Below are 8771 nucleotides of genomic sequence, written 5' to 3' on the forward strand. Positions count from 1 at the left end.
GTCGAAGTTGCGAGAGAATAACGGAACTTAGAAAAACACCCTTTTCGAACAAAGTATGCTTTCAAATGCTTGAATTGGTCGGACCTCGAGGTATCGAATTCAATTCAAATATTTGAGTGAGAAGTTACTTCTCACAATGTTTTACTCTATCACCCACTATCCATTGCTCGTTTTACCAAGTAAGTTCGTATGCTATTTTGAGTAATTATTCCGAAGCACTCGCTCAAGTACCAAGCAGAATGCCTGTGGTTGACTCGATTGCGAAAAAGCTTTGCTACCATAAACCAACAATCCTAATAACTTGTGTAAATACTTCAGATAATGTAAATTATAATGTTTTATTTACACTTGTTAAGGTTCATGTTGTTTGGACTCGTCAACAGCTGTCATAAACACTACACGATCAGATTAAAGAGTGGTTTCCCACGCTGAAAGTTTAGACTTTGGTCTTAAAAGGGTTTTAAAAATGCATGAATACACGACAGGCTTATAAAGCGCCTCACATTCATTATTGACTGTACCTTTAAAAGGCGCTTTACATTAAGGAGCTCGTTACCAAACCTGGAAAATTATAATTTATTTACAAACCTGGAATGAGAATAAGAAACATGGAAAAAACAATGAGTTATTTACAAACCTGTAAATAAAAAAGTTGATTAGTTATTTACAAACCTGTAAATAAAAAACTGCAATAAAAAGTTATTTACAAACCTGTAAAAAGAAAAAAAAACCTGGAAGCAAAATAATAAGTTATTTACAAACCTGTAAAGAGAAACATAAAACCTGCAAACAAAATGAATAAGTTATTTACAAACCTGTAAGAAGACAAAAATAAAACCTGCAAACAAAATTAATAAGTTATTTACAAACCTGTAAAGAGAAACATAAAACCTGCAAACAAAATTTATAAGTTATTTACAAATCTGTAAAGATAAACATAAAACCTGCAGAAAACCTGCAAAAAAACAATGAGTTATTTACAAACCTGTAAATAAAAAAGTTGATTAGTTATTTACAAACCTGTAAATAAAAAACTGCAATAAAAAGTTATTTACAAACCTGTAAAGAGAAACATAAAACCTGCAAACACAATTAATAAGTTATTTACAAACCTGTAAAGAGAAACATAAAACCTGCAAACAAAATTGTCAAGTTATTTACAAACCTATAAAGAGAAACATAAAACCTGCAAACAAAATTTATAACTTATTTACAAACCTGTAAAGAGAAACATAAAACCTGCAAACAAAATGTATAAGTTATTTACAAACCTGTAAAGAGAAAACATAAAACCTGCAAACAAAATTAATAAGTTATTTACAAATCTGTAAAGATAAACATAAAACCTGCAAACAAAATTAATAAGTTATTTACAAATCTGTAAAGAGAAACATAAAACCTGCAAACAAAATTAATAAGTTATTTACAAACCTGTAAAGAGAAACATACAACCTGCAAACACAATTAATAAGTTATTTACAAACCTGTAAAGAGAAACATAAAACCTGCAAACAAAATTAATAAGTTATTTACAAATCTGTAAAGAGAAACATAAAACCTGCAAAATAAACTAAAAAGTTATTTACAAACCTGTAAAGAGAAACATAAAACCTGCAAACAAAATTAGTAAGTTATTTACAAACCTGTAAAGAGAAACATAAAACCTGCAAACAAAATTAATAAGTTATTTACAAACCTGTAAAGAGAAACATAAAACCTGCAAACAAAAAATATAAGTTATTTATAACCTGTAAAGAGAAACATAAAACCTGCAAACAAAATTAATAAGTTATTTACAAATCTGTAAAGAGAAACATAAAACCTGCAAAATAAACTAAAAAGTTATTTACAAACCTGTAAAGAGAAACATAAAACCTGCAAACAAAATTAATAAGTTATTTACAAACCTGTAAAGAGAAACATAAAACCTGCAAACAAAATTCATAAGTTATTTATAACCTGTAAAGAGAAACATAAAACCTGCAAAATAAACTAAAAAGTTATTTACAAACCTGTAAAGAGAAACATAAAACCTGCAAACAAAATTAATAAGTTATTTACAAACCTGTAAAGAGAAACATAAAACCTGCAAACAAAATTAATAAGTTATTTACAACCTGTAAAGAGAAACATAAAACCTGCAAACAAAATTAATAAGTTATTTACAACCTGTAAAGAGAAACATAAAACCTGCAAACAAAATTAATAAGTTATTTACAAACCTGTAAAGAGAAACATAAAACCTGCAAACAAAATTCATAAGTTATTTATAACCTGTAAAGAGAAACATAAAACCTGCAAAATAAACTAAAAAGGTTATTTACAAACCTGTTAAGAGAAACATAAAACCTGCAAACAAAATTAATAAGTTATTTACAAACCTGTAAAGAGAAACATAAAACCTGCAAACAAAATTAATAAGTTATTTACAAACCTGTAAAGAGAAACATAAAACCTGCAAACAAAATTAATAAGTTATTTACAAACCTGTAAAGAGAAACATAAAACCTGCAAACAAAATTAATAAGTTATTTACAAACCTGTAAAGAGAAACATAAAACCTGCAAACAAAGTTCTTAACTTTCTATAGTACAGGTACTATAGATAGTACAGGGGTGGATTTCACAAGGAGTTAAGACCAGTCTTGTCTCGAGTTAGGACGAGTTACTCATCCTAACTTAGGACTAGCCACACGTTTTTTATATCTCCTCCCTTACTCTTCGAGAAATCGACCCCAGGTGGATTAAACATTTTATATAGGTAAAACCTTAGGTTAGATCTGATGTGTATGCCACAACCACCTTTATTTTTTATTGTGTTTTGTTAAAATGTATCATTACCCCCTTTTTAATATATGTTTTTTTAAATATTATTTATTAATATTAGTGAGCCCGAAGTGAATAGGCACACGACTTGGTAGCATATGGTTAAAACATACGCATGATGGTTAATGGGTTCTTGTTCTATACGACAATGCTAACGGAAGAGGACACTCCTACATCTTGAAAGGATTTCGGCGCGTGGACGCAGCCGAACCATTTTGCAGTACCGGAGGAAATTGAGTGATTGAGGGCACCCCCATCAGCTAGCCACGCGAGTGGCCGTTTGCAGTGCCATGTGGGTCTCAAAACAACAGCAGGGTTTTTCTTATAGTGGCACGCTCCACGTATGCTGAGGTCACGCGACCAAGTTTGCCCCCGGTCGCCTTGGGTTTTTTTCCAAGACCAGAAGGAGTCAACAATGAGTGTACGGGATCAAATTTCACCGCAAGTTAATAAGCTGGAAGTGATGTGTGGTGCCGTATGGCTATTTCAGCCGACCAAATAGGGGGGGGGGGGAGTGGTCACCCGGTTTCCATTGTTGAAATCATTTATGTACATCTTTCTTACAGCGCGTTAAAAGACACCAACTTAATTGAGACTTCTTATGCGAAAGAATTTTGTGCGGAGGAAACAAGGAACCTGCAGCAGGTGTCATTGAAGCAAGGAACATAGGTACTCAACCATAATTGCTTCTCTAAACCCAGGTGTATAATGGAAACCTGCGAGAGCTGAGATATAGTTGTAAGTGGTGTTGGAAACTTGGTATATGATAATAGTGAACTTAATGCGGGTACAGGGTAATAATTCTCTTTTGAGCGGGTCTTTGCTCTGAAAAGAGCCGGTTGGTGTCGATGAATTTAGTATAGTGTAGTCTGCTCGTCTTCAGGAGAAAGTTGTGTTGGTAACCCCTAAGTACTTATTTAAAGGAAGACCTGCTTGATTTCGAGACCTCAAGTTCTAAACTTGAGGTCTCGAAATCAAATTCGTGGAAAATTACTTCTTTCTCCCAAACTGCGTCACTTCAGAGGGAGCTGTTTCTTACAATGTTTTATACTATCAACATCTCCCTATTACTCGTTACCAAGTAAGGTTTTATGCCAATAATTATTTTGAGTAATTACCAATAGTGTCCACTGCCTTTAAGCAGCTTTTGTATTTCCTTCTTCCCCCATGGTTGTATGCTCACTGGGCCTAACAGTAATGCCGAATCGCCCTCTTTGATCTAGCTGTACGAACCGATTACTATTATTATCAGAGTGTGCCTTTTACAATCCCTGGTTTGTCTGTCCATTGGGAAAAATCCCTCCATGCTATAAGTCTTAAGTTGCACCTTTTACGGTCACAATATAACAGAGCCTCAGTGGGGTTTCCCACGGGCGTGAACTACAACACAACACATGGGCGTGTCTAGACGGCCTGATTAATACTCATCCCTCTCTTAATAGATGAGCAACTTTACAAGCAAGTGAAGAGGCATAACCAATCAAACACACTTGCGCTAAAATGTACCAGTATTTATCTTTGCGATTCGAGACCACGGTTTAAAACATTCCCTGGGGTCGATTTCACAAAGAGTAGGGACTAGTCCTAACTCAGTTAGGACTAGTCCTAACTTAGGACTAGTCCTAAGTTAGGACCCTAACTTAGGACTAGTCCTAGGAGATATTAAAAACGTAAGGCTAGTCCTAAGTTAGGACAAGTAACTCAACCTAACAAGAGATAAGACTATAGTCTTAACTCTTTGTAAAATCCACCCCTGAGCTGATTAATATGTTAAAGACCATACATTGAAAGTCAAAAGGGTTTCTGAAGCAGAACATTATTTTACTGAACAATGTCCTGCTAAGCAAAACATGAGCAGGAAACCAGTCATAAATAAATGGTACACGTGAAATGGTATTTCGGCCGGTAACCTGTTTCTAGTTAGCATAATTTTGCTGTGCTGGCTGCGCTATAGTTGTGCTTTGAGCAGCACAGACTGAGCCGAGGACCCAATTCCATAAAGCTGCTTACGAGTAAATGAATCGTCTTTCTATAAGGTAGTCTAAGATCCAGTGATGTTCTGGGGGATGGGCGGGGGGGGGGGGATGTGCCAAAACTATTTTTTATACAGTCAACATTCGTGGTTGTTGCCATGACAAATCACCGCCTTAAATATTGCTGTTTACAAAATCAAAAACGCTTCTCATAGTTTTAGCATGGGGTGTAGTTATAGGCCGTTTGGAACAAATCTTGGGCTGAAAAACACGTCTTTGCTTGTTCAGATTGACAGGGAACCAAATCATTGTTTATAAAAGTGACAGTTTTGTAAATATTGATGTGTCCCCCCAAACAAGTAATTTGTCTGGTTATGAAAAGGCCTATCCATAAATAGGCTACCTTTAGGTGGTCGGTTTCGCTTGGGTAGCATGTGAACATGGTCCCATTGTTACTATTGTTATCGTGGACTATTCAATAAACATGGTTTTGGTGCTGCATTGCGACGATAATAAATGGCAGTTGTTAGGGAACTGCTACATGTCTGCGGCTGTTGTATGTTCTTTGTGAGCATTGTTGGCAAGAAATTGACAATAGGCAACGTGTTTACACAAGTGTAAAGAAAGACACATAACAGTTTCTGTTGCTTTGACCGTGGAGCTCGCTAAGACTAGTTACAAATGGGTTTATAATTATTCAAATTGATGGAACATTAATTATCAATTTTGAATAGGGTCATACATCAAAAAATGTTCTGCCCAATTTGTTCCTCTGAGAGTGATTGACGTTGGAGGGGCATATTTAGTATTATAATGGGTCGACTTATTCAAGTCTATGCTGATGCGCGGCAACCACCTGTCACTGTTATGTCACTTGCGCCATTGAGTGTTTCTGACATAGACCTTATCGCAAATACCAATGCGCACGCGCAGACTGTTGAATGAGGTGCATTGTGGGATATATATGGATCAAATTTGGATACCAGCAAGACCACAATGCACCTAATTCCTAGCTTTACGCGCGCGCCCCGGTATTTGCGAAAAGGTCTATTGGAACAGTCAAACAAAAGTGCGTCACCAACGCTACTCTGTTGGTTTCAGAAACTATTTACAACTACGCCCTCTATTGACAGGTATGGGGGACAACTTAATTATTATTTCCTGGTGGCTTTTGAAGAATGTGTCAATTCCTTGCTATAATGATGGATTACTCCTTTTTCTTGAAGCAGAACCTCTCAAATAAGACAATTGATGAGATTTACAGACAAATGCATCATCAGACAAACAACACTACAGGTTTGGACACTATTGTGGAGTAGTATTTATTTCTCCCTTTGGGGTTTTGTGAATATGTTATTACTTGCTTCAAGCATGGAGGAATGCTTCAAGAAAATTTTGAGTCTCGAGAAAATGTGAAGGCAAATGAAGGAGGAGGCGGAGAAACTGAATGCCCGTTTGTACAACCTGACGACTGACCAATAGTCAAGGCCCAGAATCCAAACACACAATTATTTACTCCCCTGCATATTTTTTACATTTTGTAAATAATTGCAGAAAGCCTGCTGAATCTCGGCAGAAATGTTTTCATGTTCATCTTTATGGATAACTTTCCGTATGGCGCCACCACTTTTTCACTCATTTTTACAAAAAGGGATATATCAATCAGGTAAATTAGATACTATACTATTTTATTTCGAATGAAAAAGTGGTGGCGACATACGGAAACTTTTCCGTTTGCATTTTAAGATTTTGAAAACCAAGTTTTAAAACGTCCATAGAATAACAACACATATGTTATTAAACTAATTCTCACCAAATAGTGTTGTAAAATTTAGACTTCAGACAAAGTTGTTTTTCGAGTTTGAACATCAAAAAAGATGGTACATGAAGTACGACAGGAATTCTGCGCACCGCGTGCGGCGAGTGTATTCCATACCGATTAACGCTCCGGAAACCCCGATCAGAATTCAGAACGACCAAGAGCTCAGCCCGTACAATACATAATCAAATCGTTTTAATCCAGCAACATTTTTCAATGCAGTTTTCATACAAATGACATTTTCTTGAAGAATTATGTTTACTCAATAAGCCATAAATAATGAAATTGTAAAAAGGGTTCAACTTACCCTCGAAAACATCCTTCAAAGTCACACATTTTTCGCTCAAAATCGTGTGCCCCGAGTGCCACTTTTGCTGACCGCCTGTTTTTTAAACTTCAACCTCTTTCCCGGATCCCATAGGGGTTTCAACCCATTACAATACATGTCGCCATATACATGTACTTGTATGGGGAGGCGATACAAAGTGGTAATCGTGAGCACGAGGCTGATCATTTAAGTTGATACAGACTGGTGCCCATACCCAGAATAAACTATTGGAAAAAGTGGAGGGTACCAGTACACACCATTTAAAGGGACACCATAAAGGGACCCGTTGCCTTGGATTGGGCGAGTTCAAAATGGTTCAAGAAAAACGTTTGTTTATAAATTGCATATGTTTGGAAAGATGTTTTAAAAGCAGAATATAATGATCCACACAAAAATGCCTCGAAATTGCATGGTTTTCCTTATTCATTGTGAAATGACTCTGCACTCGCTGTTGGCCGACATGTTTTAGTTCACAAAATCATGACAAAATACAAGAAAAACCACGCAATTTCAAAGCATGTGGATCATTAATAGTCTAGAAACAAATCAGTCTTAGATAAATAATTCTGATTCAAATCAAAAGGGTGTCACAAAATTAAAGTACTATTTTTTATTTATTTGTATATAAACATTATATATAAAATTGTCTGAATAATTCTACCACATTATATATAAATAAAAACAATCCAGGAAGAATGAAATGTATAATACCAAATAATGTTTTGATTAAATAACAATTTGATAACGGGCAACAAAACAAAAATTCAGGAAATTCGAGATTATTCATATTGAACAGAGAAAGTTGTACATCATTGAAAACTAAGTTTTCAACAATAACAATAAACCAAATTCCATTTCAGTTGATGCAAGCCTAAGAGAATCTCACTTATAAATACCCATATCAAATTAAAAGGAACAGTGTTAAGCCCAGTTCATACTTCAAGCAAATTATTATGATTAAACAAAATTAATTAAGTCACAAACTCATAACGAATAATCCGCAAGAGTTGAACTGTCGCTGCGAAAACAGCCATGCATTCGCATTCGCAGGAAGTATAAACCACGCTTTATGCGATTATCAAATCATTTTTCATGCGTCGTTCTCATTTGTAATGTTTAAAAGGTTTCAAATCAATTTTATGATAGTTTCATTTCTGCTTGAAAACTTTATGGTAGGAAGTTGGAGTTCATGCATCTTTCAAATGAAAACGTTCACTCAAATTGGATTTACAAGATTAAAGAGAACGTTTCTAAGTCACAAAGTTATGGGCCGGCTTTGTGTAGCAACCTCTCAGTTTCATTTAAAATTATGTAACAAAACTTTGCCACAACTTTGGCAAAGCTTACCCTGAACCATGTGACAAAACAACTGTCTATAGTCTGAGGAACTAAATTTAAGTTGTCACTTATAGATATTATAAGCAAGTCATTGTGAAACGGATTATATTGCTATCTTTAAAAAAATTGTGTGTTGAAAACCAAAACGAAAAAAGAATATAACAAAAATATATATATAAATACATTTTGTTAAAATAAAATCCAGCACTCTGCACTGAGTAACTAGAAAAACAACCTTAAGAATACAGGTCTATATCAAACAAACATCTCCCCTTAATTAAAGGCAGAGGACACTACTGGTAATTACTCAACATAAGTATTGGCATAAAACCTCACTTGGTGACGAGTAATGGGGAGAGGTTGATGGTATAAAACATTGTAAGAAATGGCTCCCTCTGAAGTGCCATAGTTTAGAGAAAGACATTATTTTCCACAAATTTGATTTCGAGCACTCAGATTTAGAACTTGAGGTCTCGAAATCAACCATC

This window comes from Asterias rubens, chromosome 18 (assembly GCF_902459465.1).
Source record: "Asterias rubens chromosome 18, eAstRub1.3, whole genome shotgun sequence".
Lineage (NCBI taxonomy): Eukaryota > Metazoa > Echinodermata > Asteroidea > Forcipulatida > Asteriidae > Asterias > Asterias rubens.